This window comes from Pelophylax lessonae (genome assembly GCF_965119305.1).
Source record: "Pelophylax lessonae genome assembly, chromosome: 1".
In the NCBI taxonomy this organism is placed as follows: Eukaryota; Metazoa; Chordata; class Amphibia; order Anura; family Ranidae; genus Pelophylax; species Pelophylax lessonae.
In genome coordinates this window covers 880,908,063-880,920,983 of record NC_138768.1, presented here as the reverse complement: position 1 = coordinate 880,920,983, position 12,921 = coordinate 880,908,063, and the positions used below count along the sequence as shown (strand labels likewise).

The window sequence follows — 12,921 nt, the reverse complement described above, 5'->3', positions numbered from 1 at the left end:
ATGGCCATCTGTATTCCTGATTGGAAGCCCATGTGACAGGGTGACAACGCAGAAGCACAGTTGGGAGATAGGGATAGAGTGTTGTCACCCTATAAAAGGAAATGCCTGAACTTGCATTCGGAGAGTTCCCCTCATTTTTGTCTTATAAACCATTGTCAGTAGGACAGGGTGTAAGGGAAAATGTCTCTAAAGAAGCTTTGATATCAGTAAAAAGCTGACAGGGGTTCAGGGGCGGACTGACCATTAGGGCACTTGGGCACTGCCCGAGGTCCTGGGGCCAGTAGGGGGCCCCATGAGAGGCTCCTGGTACCTTTGTCCCAAGGAATCTGTGATGATCCCAGTGCCGGCACAAGTTCCAGCACTGAGCTCTGGTAACGGCCTGACAGGGGCATGCTAGCGTGGGCACTCAGGAAACCTTCCCTGCATTTCTTGCAAGGTGCCATGGCTCCCTCATGCAGCGATCATCCCTCTGTAGCAGCCGACACCGGCATCTCTTCCCACTGAGCCTGCACACCATACAGAGAGCTCAGCGAGGATCCTCCTCCTCAGCTCTGATGTACACAGACAGGAGGAAAAGGAGTCTGGAAAAGGGACATTAACTGCAAGAGCCACGCTGATTATCTGAGGTATGTGCATAGTTTATGGATAGGGGCAGGGACATAGATAAGGGGGGGGTAGGGGGGTTGAACCCCCCTCCCAGAGCATCAGTGTACAATATACAGTATCCATAGGTGTGCACAGCCTATTGCATTAGGGTGTGCACCCCAAAGCTCAAACACACATGCATGCGTGTGTCTTCATATATATGACACCAGCACACTGATCTCCCTGCTGGCACAGTGAAAGAGCAGTGCCTAAGCACTTCTCTTATGGCAGAGCCTAAAGGAGGGGGATCTTTCCCCATCTCCCTGCCTGCACACAGTGACAATGGCAATACGCACAAGGTGATTAGGGTGTGCCCAGGCACACTTGGCACACCCTGTGCGCACACCTATGACAGTATCTCACAAAAGTGAGTACACCCCTCACATTTTTGTAAATATTTTATTCTATCTTTTCATGTGACAACACTGAAGAAATGACACTTTGCTACAATGTAAAGTAGTGAGTGTACAGCTTGTATAACAGTGTAAATTTTCTGTCCCCTCAAAATAACTCAACACACAGTCATTAATGTCTAAACCGCTGGCAACAAAAGTGAGTACACCCCTAAGTGAAAATGTCGAATTGGAACCCAATTAGCTATTTTCTCCTCCTGGTGTCAGGTGACTCATTAGAGTTACAAGGTCTCAGGTGTGAATGGGGAGCAGGTGTGTTAAATTTGGTGTTATCGCTCTCACTCTCTCTTACTGGTCACTGGAAGCGCAATATGGCACCTCATGGCAAAGAACTCTCGGAAGATCTGAAAAAAAGAATTGTGGCTCTACATAAAGATGGCCTAGGCTATAAGAAGATTGCCAAGACCCTGAAACTGAGCTGCAGCACGGTGGCCAAGACCGTACAGCGGTTTAACAGTACAGGTTCCACTCAGAACAGGCCTCGCCATGGTCGACCAAAGGAGATGAGTGCACGTGCTCAGCATCATATCCAGATGTTGTCTTTGGGAAATAGACGTATGAGTGCTGCCAGCATTGCTGCAGAGGATGAAGGGGTGGGGGGTCAGCCTGTCAGTGCTCAGACCATACGCCGCACACTGCATCAAATTGGTCTGCATTGCTGCTGTCCCAGAAGGAAGCCACTTCTAAAGATGATGCACAAGAAAGCCAACAGTTTGCTGAAGACAAGCAGACTAAGGACATGGATTACTGGAACCATCTCCTGTGGTCTGATGAGACCAAGATAAATTTATTTGTTTCAGATGGTGTCAAGCGTGTGTGGTGGCAACCAGGTGAGGAGTACAAAGACAAGTGTGTCTTGCCTACAGTCAAGCATGGTGGTGGGAGTGTCATGGTCTTGGGCTGCATGAGTGCTGCCGGCACTGGGGAGCTACAGTTCATTGAGGGAACCATGAATGCCAACATGTACTGTGAAATACTGAAGCAGAGCATGATCCCCTCCCTTCAGAGACTGGGCCGCAGGGCAGTATTCCAACATGATAACGACCCCAAACCCACCTCCAAGATGACCACTGCCTTGCTAAAGAAGCTGAGGGTAAAGGTGATGGACTGGCCAAGCATGTCTGCAGACCTGAACCCTATTGAGCATCTGTGGGGCATCCTCAAACAGAAGGTGGAGGAGCGCAAGGTCTCTAACATTCACCAGCTCTGTGATGTCATCATGGAGGAGTGGAAGAGAACTCCAGTGGCAACCTGTGAAGCTCTGGTGAACTCCATGCCCAAGAGGGTAAAGGCAGTGCTGGAAAATAATGGTGGCCACACAAAATATTCACACTTTGGGCCCAATTTGGACATTTTCACTTAGGGGTGTACTCACTTTTGCTGCCAGCGGTTTAGACATTAATGGCTGTGTGTTGAGTTATTTTGAGGGGACAGCAAATTTACACTGTTATACAAGCTGTACACTCACTACTTTACATTGTAGCAAAGTGTCATTTCTTCAGTGTTGTCACATGAAAAGATAGAATAAAATATTTACAAATATGTGAGGGGTGTACTTACTTTTGTGAGATGCTGTATACAAAAAACGCCAAAGTGATCTAAAGAGTATAAGCTCTATTGGGTCCTATTTTTCTGGTAAGCCCCCTGCTTGTTTCACTTATGGGTGGAGGTGCACATATCAATAACGGTGAAAACACTCCATACAAGAGAGGTTTCTCTGTACTTTTTTGCACTTTGGTTGTTAAGTACAACCCTCACTTGAAAATTTCAAGGGGTGTGAATACTTTTTCAAGGCACTGCCATTTGAGCTAAGAACCAGAGACATCCAGAACTTTTGAACTTTTTAATAAACATATGATATAGAAAAAAGGAAAAGTGCGGGCAAGGAAAAGAAGGACAGAACTGGGAGATAATATTCTGGTACGTTCGGGGGAAGCTTTAGCGCTAAAGCTGATAATAATACAACATGGAAAAATATCCCAGAAACGATCATATCTTCTGGACCTCTTCCCATTGTGCGATCACTGCTAGCCTGCGGGTTGGGTTGGGGGTTGGAGGTTGGAGTTGGGTTGGTGGTTGGAGTTGGGTTGGGGGTTGGAGGTTGGAGTTGGGTTGGTGGTTGGAGTTGGGTTGGGGGTTGGAGTTGGGTTGGGGGTTGGAGGTTGGAGTTGGGTTGGGGGTTGGAGGTTGGAGTTGGGTTGGTGGTTGGAGTTGGGTTGGGGGTTGGAGGTTGGAGTTGGAGTTGGGTTGGGGGTTGGAGGTTGGAGTTGGGTTGGTGGTTGGAGTTGGGTTGGGGGTTGGAGGTTGGAGTTGGGTTGGTGGTTGGAGTTGGGTTTGGGGTTGGAGGTTGGAGGTTGGAGTTGGGTTCGGGGTTGGAGAAGCCTGTATTGTCCTTCTTCTGGACGCTCATCCTAGGAACCCGATTGCTGCTGCTGAGAAGGGTGTCCAGAAGGGGCTTACAGAGGATTCTAGATGACCCCAGCCGAATCCTAAAAGGAAAGATTGACAGAAAGTGTCACCTGGTATATTTCTCTGTCATTAGTGTCAGTGGAATAAAATAAGCCCCTCGTTGGTGTCAGTGGAATACAATAAGCCCCTTGTTGGTGTCAGTGGAATACAATAAGCCCCTTGTTGGTGTCAGTGGAATACAATAAGCCCCACCTTGGTGTCAGTGGAGTAAAATAACCCCCTCGTTGGTGCAATGTGGAATAAAATAAGCCCCTCGTTGGTGTCAGTGGAATAAAATAAGCCTCTTGTTGGTGTCAGTGGAATAAAATAAGCCCCTCGTTGGTGTAAATGGAATAAAATAAGCCTCTTGTTGGTGTCAGTGGAATAAAATAAGCCCCACCTTTGTGTCAGTGGAATAAAATAAGCCCCCACCTTGGTGTCAGTGGAGTAAAATAACCATCCCCCCATTGGTGTCAGTGGAATAAAATAAGCCCCCACCTTGGTGTCAGTGGAGTAAAATAACCCCCCCCCCCCCCATTGGTGTCAGTGGAATAAAATAAGCCCCTCTTTGGTGTCAGTGGAATAAAAGAAGTTCCTTGTTGCTGTCAGTGGAATTAAATAAGCCCCTCATTGGTGTCAGTGGAATAAAATAAGCCCCTCGTCGGAGTCAGTGGAATAAAAGAAGTCCCTCGTTGGTGTCAGTGGAATAAAAAAAGCCCCTCGTTGGTGTCAGTGGAATACAATAAGCCCCTTGTTGGTGTCAGTGGAGTAAAATAACCCCCTCGTTGATGTCAATGTGGAATAAAATAAGCCCCTCATTGGTGTCAGTGGAAAAAAATAAGCCCCACCTTGGTGTCAGTGGAATAAAAGAAGTCCCTCGTTGATGTCAGTGGAATAAAAGAAGTCCCTCGTTGATGTCAGTGGAATAAAAGAAGTCCCTCGATGGTGTCAGTGGAATAAAATAAGCCCCTCATTGGTGTCAGTGGAATAAAATAAGCCCCTCATTGGTGTCAGTGGAATAAAATAAGCCCCTCGTTGGTGTCAGTGGAATAAAATAAGCCCCTAGTTGGTGTCAGTGGAATAAAAGAAGCCCCACCTTCGTGTCAGTGGAGTAAAATAACCCCATTGTTGGTGTCAGTGTGGAATAAAATAAGCCCCTAGTTGGTGTCAGTGGGAAAAAATAAGTCTCGTTGTTGGTACCAGTGGAATAAAATAAATCCCAAATAAGTCCCAAAAATGTCATCATTGTACACAGGGCGTGTCTGGTATGTCCAGTCCTTCTGCCCTGCTGCTGGGATCCCCCCCTTCCACAAAACACGACAATCCAGGTCTGATGATTCATAGCTACGCTGTTGAGTAAACAAAGAAAGATCCCGGCAACAACATTGCTCAGCCACTAATACAGAAAGATACAAAGACATATTGTTTCATTTTGTATCTTTCTGTTTATTCATCTACAGATCAAAGGGATGAACTTCCATCTGCAAGTGAAGTCCGTTAAAGCAACCTGAAATTTTTTTTTTTTAATAAATGTTCCTCTGTTGAACCCCTTATTAACCCTTAGATTATTTTAATCAGCCCTAATTAACTCCTTATTCTCCTTCTATATTCAATTATAATTTTCCTGGTGATTTGTTTTGTTTTGGTTTTTCTATTTTATTACCTAATGTTTAAACTTTTTTATTTCTGTTTTTTGTTTGCTTTGTTGATTAATATGTTTACACCTTTTACATATATTTACACGTATCACACTGACAAAAAACGCACAATTGAAAAAAAAAAATCCTTCTTTAATTCATTTGTAAATAATTTTGCAATGCTTTGTACCAAAATCACAATTTTAGTCTTGTTTTAAACAGGGCAAATTACAGAATAAAATGCACACTTTTTATGTGCAGTAGCACTATTTATTTGTAAACTAACACTGCTCAAAAGAAAAAAAAAGTCACTTTTTTTTTTTCGTTTTATTACGTTTTATTGTCTAAGGATTGCGAAAAAAAATCATTGTTGCAGGACAATATTCACGAAAAGAAAGTCTTGTTTGTCCTTAAAAAAAAAAAAAAAAAAAAAACAATATATGTATTATATTGTTATCTTAAGTTAAGAGAAAATTATCACCGAATAAACAGCTCATAGCAGAAATTTGAAAATTGCTCTGATCCGTTATGGGGTGAACAGATGTGAGATCTGATGTGAGTAAAATAAGATAAGCCCCATCATTGGTGTCATTGGTATAAAACCAATTCCCATCATTGGTGTCAGAAGGATAAAATAAATTTAATTGCTGGTGTCAATGGATTAAAATAAGCCCCATTATTGGTGTCAGTGAATTAAAATAATCCCCATTACTGGTGTCAGTGAATTAAAATAAGCCCCATTGTTTATGTCAGTGGAATAAGAATAAGTCCCTTAGTTGCTGTCAGCGAGACAAATTAAAACTACTTCTGGACCACCCACCGCAGTTTGACGTCCCTACTTTGATGTTAAATACCGGGGTTATGGCAGCAGATAGGGAGCTATAGGGAGGGTGGTGGACAGCAGGCCCCAGTATATGGAGCTATAGGGAGGGTGGTGGACAGCAGTACCCAGTATATGGAGCTATAGGGAGGGTGGTAGACAACAGTACCCAGTATATGGGGCTATAGGGAGGGTGGTAGACAGCAGTACCCAGTATATGGGGCTATAGGGAGGTTGTTGGACAGCAGTACCCAGTATATGGGGCTATAGGGAGGGTGGTGGACAGCAGGACCCAGTATATGGAGCTATAGGGAGGGTGGTGGACAGCAGTACCCAGTATATGGAGCTATAGGGAGGGTGGTAGACAGCAGTACCCAGTATATGGGGCTATAGGGAGGTTGTTGGACAGCAGTACCCAGTATATGGGGCTATAGGGAGGGTGGTGGACAGCAGTACCCAGTATATGAGGCTATAGGGAGGGTGGTGGACAACAGTCCCCAGTATATGGAGCTATAGGGAGGGTGGTGGACAGCAGTACCCAGTATATGGAGCTATAGGAAGGGTGGTGGACAGCAGTACCCAGTATATGGAGCTATAGGGAGGGTGGTGGACAGCAGTACCCAGTATATGGGGCTATAGGGGAGGGTGGTGGACAGCAGTACCCAGTATACAGGGCCGTCTTTTCCACTGGGCATGCCCGGCGGTTGCCCGGGGGCCCCACTTGCCAAGGGGCCCCACATGGATGGTGGCATGTCCCTGGTGGTCTAGGGCCCCCGTTATGTTGTCCGCCGGCCCGGGGCCCCCCCCCCTTATTGCTTATTGCGGCGGCCGTGGCTTGAGTCTGCACTGCAGTGCACACTGGTTGCTAAGGCCAGCCCGATTGGCATCTAGCAACCAGTGACGTTAGCAGTGCAGACCCAGGATGCACGGCGCCGCAGCGGAGGACTCGGAGGAGGATCCTCCTCCTCGTCGGCTCGTCCTCCTCACTCCTCTCCTCCCTCCGTCTCGACCCGACTCCCGACTGGCTCCGCCTCCACCCACCTCCTCCCATCTGTGCAGCTGAGCGGCCGTTGTAAAGGTAAGGCTGCCACGGCCCACAGCCTGCCAGGCTGAATCATATATATTATTTTTTTAACTCTCTCATGGCTGGCAATGATGATGATCGACGATGACACAAGAGACAGACAAATCTGTCCTGGAGGATATACCTTTCTATATATATTGGTCCCTGTAATATTTATATAGTAAGGTATATCCTCCAGGTAGTAGTTGTACTCTCTTGTAGTATATAGTGTTACCTGTAATGTGTATATAGTCTATATACACATTACAGGGACCGAAATATACTACAAGAGAGTACAACTACTACCTGGAGTATATACCTTACTATATACATATTACAGGGAATCCTATATACTACAAGAGACTCTTGTAGTATATATTGGTCCCTGTAATATGTATATAGTAAGGTATATACTCCAGGTAGTTGTACTCTCATGTAGTATATTCTGGTGGGTGATTGTGTAGGCAGGGGGCCCCAGTGCACTGCATTGCCCAGGGGCCTATAAGGCTCTTAAGATGGCACTGCCAGTATATGGAGCTATAGGGAGGGTGATGGACAGCAGTACCCAGTATATGAAGCTATAGGAAGGGTGGTGGACAGCAGTACTCAGTATATGGAGCTATAGGGAGGGTGGTGGACAGCAGTACCCAGTATATGAAGCTATAGGAAGGGTGGTGGACAGCAGTACTCAGTATATGGAGCTATAGGGAGGGTGGTGGACAGCAGTACCCAGTATATGGAGCTATAGGGAGGGTGATGGACAGTGTACCCAGTATATGGGGCTATAGGGAGGGTGGTGGACAGCAGTACCCAGTATATGGGGCTATAGGGAGGGTGATGGACAGCAGTACCCAGTATATGGGGCTATAGGGAAGGTGGTGATGGAAGTAAAATGGAGAGAGAGAGTTGGGAGTCTGAGGTCCATGTCCCAGCACACTGCTCCTAATGGGGGGCATTGCAGAATGAGGAAGGTCGCTAGAGAGGGCGCTAAAGAGTCAGTTGATTTTATGTAAAGAGGAGTATGTTCCGAGTTGTCTGATTCATTGCGAGGAGCAGAAACTGAAATCGGGATCCAAATGATATACTACAAGCTAGGATGGATGAATACACCGACTGTCTGTGTGTGTGAGCAACTTTGGAGACATTCGGAGGATGATCCCCAATCATACAATTTCCTGCACCCAATAAATCAAAGACGATGCTTACCCAATCACTAGCGCCCCCTATCTCAAGGTTTCCTGGGGAAAAAAAGAGAATGCAGCTGTTATTGTGAGTAAGGAGAAAACAAAGCCATCAATCCTACATGACTGATCAGAGTCATGTGCACAGTGTTGGAATCCAAACTAATTGGTGTTGTTTGTTCTAAAGCAGAGCTCCGCATTTATAACAAGGCAATTGCTTGTCCTATTGGATATGCCAGGCAGTGCAGTCAGTATGCTTATTAAACTAGCTGCATAGGGAGTATATCATTTTAATTGGATGTTTATTGACAAAGTACTACTCTAAGTAGGAAGTCCAACATGTCTATGTAATAAACACATAGGGCTGCACCCATCTACATACTGTATATAATAAATACTGATTACAGAAACAAGGTAAAGCAGATGGGATTGGAAGGAAATATTTAGCAGGGCTCTGATGTAAAGGTACATGAATGATTTACAATGACCTGATTAACCAATCAGAAATCTTCTCTTAGTTGGAATGAAGAGGTCATTGCCTTAACCTGAGCACAGACAAGGGGATCTCTCACTCCCTATCGGAAAATTAAACTTTGGAAAAAAATGACCGACCAGAGATTAGAATAATTTTCATTTGACCTTTTTTGTTCCACCTACATAGAAAAAAAAAGCAGATGGCCAGAATGTGCACCACAGCCAGACAAGGAAGGACCATCTTCAGAATTGTCGAATGGCAAGCAGAATTTCTGATTAAAAATAAAAAATATATATAAATAAATCAATAAATAACTCAATCAATCAATAAAATAAATGGCCTATTACAAGCAAATAAAAAAGCAGCCTAAACTGCAATACTCACCTTCAACCTGGAGTGGTCCTCTCAAAAAATACCTTTCTGATACTAGATATCGCCAGCTTTCCACTCTAAATGATGGCTAGATTTTCACCTCTTCCCTCTAAACCCATCCCCCATCCTACAGCCTGGGCTCATAGTATTATTGCACAGAACTGGCCTCACCCATCATGATGTAAAGGACTGGCTACCACTGAAGAAGAAAAGGAATGACGAGTGATATCATCAGATTGGCTAAAGAACCCACTGAGAAATGGAATTTACACAGTATTTATATTTGTAGCAGGAGTGGTTAAGCAGCTCCCTCTAGTGGCTGGGATAAGCCTACACCAACATGTTACCACCCTACCAGCTGATTGTTATGCCATTTCCTGCTGGAGGACAATCTTCCCTGTCTGGCAGTTAAGGGAGGTCGGAAACCACGCTCCCTAAATCAGGGCTAACACTACAAAGACACAGACAATAAATCTGGTGTCCATCAGGAACATCACCCAGGAAATCAGGTGTTTTAAGGAAAACTGAATTTCCAGAATCAAGAACTGATCTGTGTACCTCCTGATTCTGTATTTTGCTGCCTGGCTAATACCCCTTGTCTTTGCTTATTCATTCTGCCACCTCGCTGCCCTGCTGTTTTATTAACCCTGGCTTACCCTTTGGAGGTTTCTTTGGTCTCCTGTTACAGTGCCGATAACTGGACCTTCATCTCCATAACTGAGCTCCTCCATTCCCCATAACTGAGGTCTTCCATTCCCCATAACTGAAGTCCTCCCTCCCCCCTAACTGAGGTTTTCCATCCTCCATAACTGAGGTTCTCCATCAGCTATCACTGAGGTTCTCTATCCCCCATGACCAAGGTCCTAAATCCCCCCATAACTTAGACCCTCCATCCCTCATAACTTAAGTCCTCCATCCCCCATAACTGAGGTCTTCCATCCTCTATAACTGAGGTCCTCCATCAGCTATCACTGAGGTTCTCCATCTGCCATAACTGAGGTCCTAAATCCCCCATAACTGAGACCCTCCATCCCCCATAACTGAGGTCCTCAATCTCCTATCACTGACGTTCTCTATCCCCTATAACTGAGGTCCTCCATCCCCCATAACTAAGGCTCTTAATCCCCAATAACTGAGGTCCTCCAGCCCCATCTTAGCTTTGTTGCCCTTTTCTGGGCTCAGTATAGAGGAGATAATGGAATTAAAGGAGAGGCTCAATACAGACAAGATACTGGAAGTAGAGGAGAAGCTAAGTATACAGGAGATACTGAAGGTAGAGGAGAGGCTCAGTATAGAGGAGATACTGGAAGTAGAGGAGAGGCTCAGTATAGAGGAGATACTGAAGGTAGAGGAGAGGCTCAGTATAGAGGAGATACTGGAAGTAGAGGAGAGGCTCAGTATAGAGGAGATACTGAAGGTAGAGGAGAGGCTCAGTATAGAGGAGATACTGGAGGTAGAGCAGAGGCTCAGTACAGAGGAGATACTGGAGGTAGAGGAGAGGCTCAGTATAGAAGGGAATACTGGAGGTAGAGGAGAGGCTCAGTATAGAGGAGATACTGGAGGTAGAGGAGAGGCTCAGTATAGAGGAGATACTGGAGGTAGAGGAGAGGCTCAGTATAGAGGAGATACTGGAGGTAGAGGAGAGGCTCAGTATAGAGGAGATGCTGGAGGTAGAGGAGAGGCTCAGTATAGAGGAGATACTGGAGGTAGAGGAGAGGCTCAGTATGGAGGAGATACTGGAGGTAGAGGAGAGGTTCAGTATAGAGGAGATACTGGAGGTAGAGGAGAGACTCAGTATAGAGGAAATACTGGAGGTAGAGAAGAGGCTCAGTATAGAGGAGATACTGGAATTAGGGGAAAAGGATCAGTATAGTGGGGATATTGGGGGTGAAGGAGAAGCTTAGATTCCCATTACAGGGAGGCAGTGGAGTGAAGGGGAACACTGGAGGTAGATGAGAAGCTCAGTACAAGTAGAACACTGGAGGTAGAGGTTAGGCTAAGTATACGGGGCACACTGGAAGTGGGGGGAATGTGTGGTACAATAAAAGTATTCTTCTGCCACCTATCTGATCTCCCCAATTATAGTTTGAAGACCCTATAATCTTTTTTGATTTTTCCCACCAATAATAGATTTAAGTAAAAAAAAAAATGTGAACGAGATAACCACCACTTCTCACCTAGCTTCATTACTGCCGACCTTATCTTTTTTCTCCTCTTCACAGATAGTATCGGTTGTGTTACCTTAAAAAGTTAGAACAAAGCAGAGTTTACACAGCTCCAACACACAACACTTTTTAGTTCCTCTGGAAGTCATTTTACAAGAATAACAAGATTCACTAACATTTTATAAGCCGTCTTTCATTTCTCTTACACCCACAAACCATAAAATAGTACAGAACATCGATCTCTGATTGCTCTTTGCTGGTTTGGGAGGGAATTTTGCTGGACTTTTAGCTTGTTTGGCAGGAGATTAACATCATATAGAACAGTGTTTTTTTTTTCCACCCCCACAATGTATGACAGCTTCCTTCTCCCACTAACAATGGCTGTTATGGAAGCAGCGGGTGCCGGCATCTGCCGCAAACGTAGCAACCAGTGACATCACCAGCCCTGTTCATTTGCTGGACAGAAATTCCTGGTCATGTAAACTAAGTGGCAGGGATAGCGATAATATCATTGACCAAATATGGCCACATGATCATACTTTGTCAATGACATCAATGTATAAACCCCGCCCCCTTTGATTATACCAAAGCTGTCATTTGCAGCAAGTGTAGCGACAGGATCAGATGTATTATTCAGTCAGCTTTCTTTTTCCTTTTTTTTTTTTTTTTGGAGGCAGCATTTGAAGGCCCCTAAATTTTAAAAAGGGCCACCAGATTCTGATAAGCCCCTCCCCCATCAGACCGGGCCAGGGCTGTGGTGTAAAGACCCTCGTCTTTATCAACATGAGGACAAAGTTCTTTGCCAGCAGGGACCCACCTTGTGAGGTACCCTCCCTATGTTGAGGACACGTGGCCTGGTATGGTGAGGTGGGGGTGCAAGCACATACCCCATTTCCTCTCCTGGCTTGCCAGGTTGCATGCTTAGATAAGGGTCAGGCATGGAGTTTTGGGGGGACATTACACTTTTATTTTCCTTTCAAATGCCATTCAATGGGGTTCACATTTTTTACCCGAACTTCAATAAAGTTTTCCAAACCCTCCTCAAACCAAGCCCGGGTGTGGTCAGCTCATCCCTAGGTCTGACTGACCTTCTCCACCAATAACCAGGCTCCTTTATTGAAGGATATCCTCACTCATCGCATCAGTTTCATTTTTTCAGCAAATCCCCAGCTTTTCAGTATATATCCCATATGGGTGAGGGGAGGTCTCTCTCACTCTCAGTCAGTATATACCATAATAGGGGGTCTCTCAGTATATGCCTTAGGGTGTCTCTCACAGTATATCCCATAATAGGGCCCCTGCTACCTATTATGTGATATATTAGTACTAAGAGAGACCCCTTAATATGGGATATATTGGGAGAATGTGTTCAAGCAAGTGAAATACAGGGAACCGAATGGGTGGAGTCGATAAGGGGTGTGGCTCCTGAAAAGTGGGAGGGGTCAAAAAGGAAGGGTGGGGTCTGGCGCCCCACCACCTGAAAACTTCACCAGCTGCCACTGCATATAGGAGCTGCCAATGCAGACTAGTTTTTGAAGGTGCAGGCTCTGAGGCTGTCATCCTGATCTGTGTTCCACTGCTAAAGTCATTGACTTGACTTAGAAAATCCATTAAAGTGCCACAGTACCTGCTATCATACCATTTTCTTTATCAGTGACTCATTAGAGAGTTGTCAGGACCTGAATCACCTGCTGGTGGCACT

At 45.3% G+C, this 12,921-nt stretch overlaps 1 protein-coding gene and 1 long non-coding RNA gene across 3 annotated transcripts in view; one reads left to right on the top strand and one right to left on the bottom strand.

Annotated features, from left to right (window-relative positions):
• LOC309562040 (uncharacterized protein) overlaps window positions 1-12,921 on the bottom strand; it is a 172,081-nt gene that overhangs the window by 105,184 nt on the left and 53,976 nt on the right. The window lies entirely within an intron of this gene.
• On the top strand, window positions 2,901-3,562 carry LOC309562069. The gene is made up of 3 exons (XR_014225619.1): window positions 2,901-3,096; window positions 3,270-3,329; window positions 3,440-3,562. It is a non-coding gene; the product is annotated as an uncharacterized lncRNA (long non-coding RNA).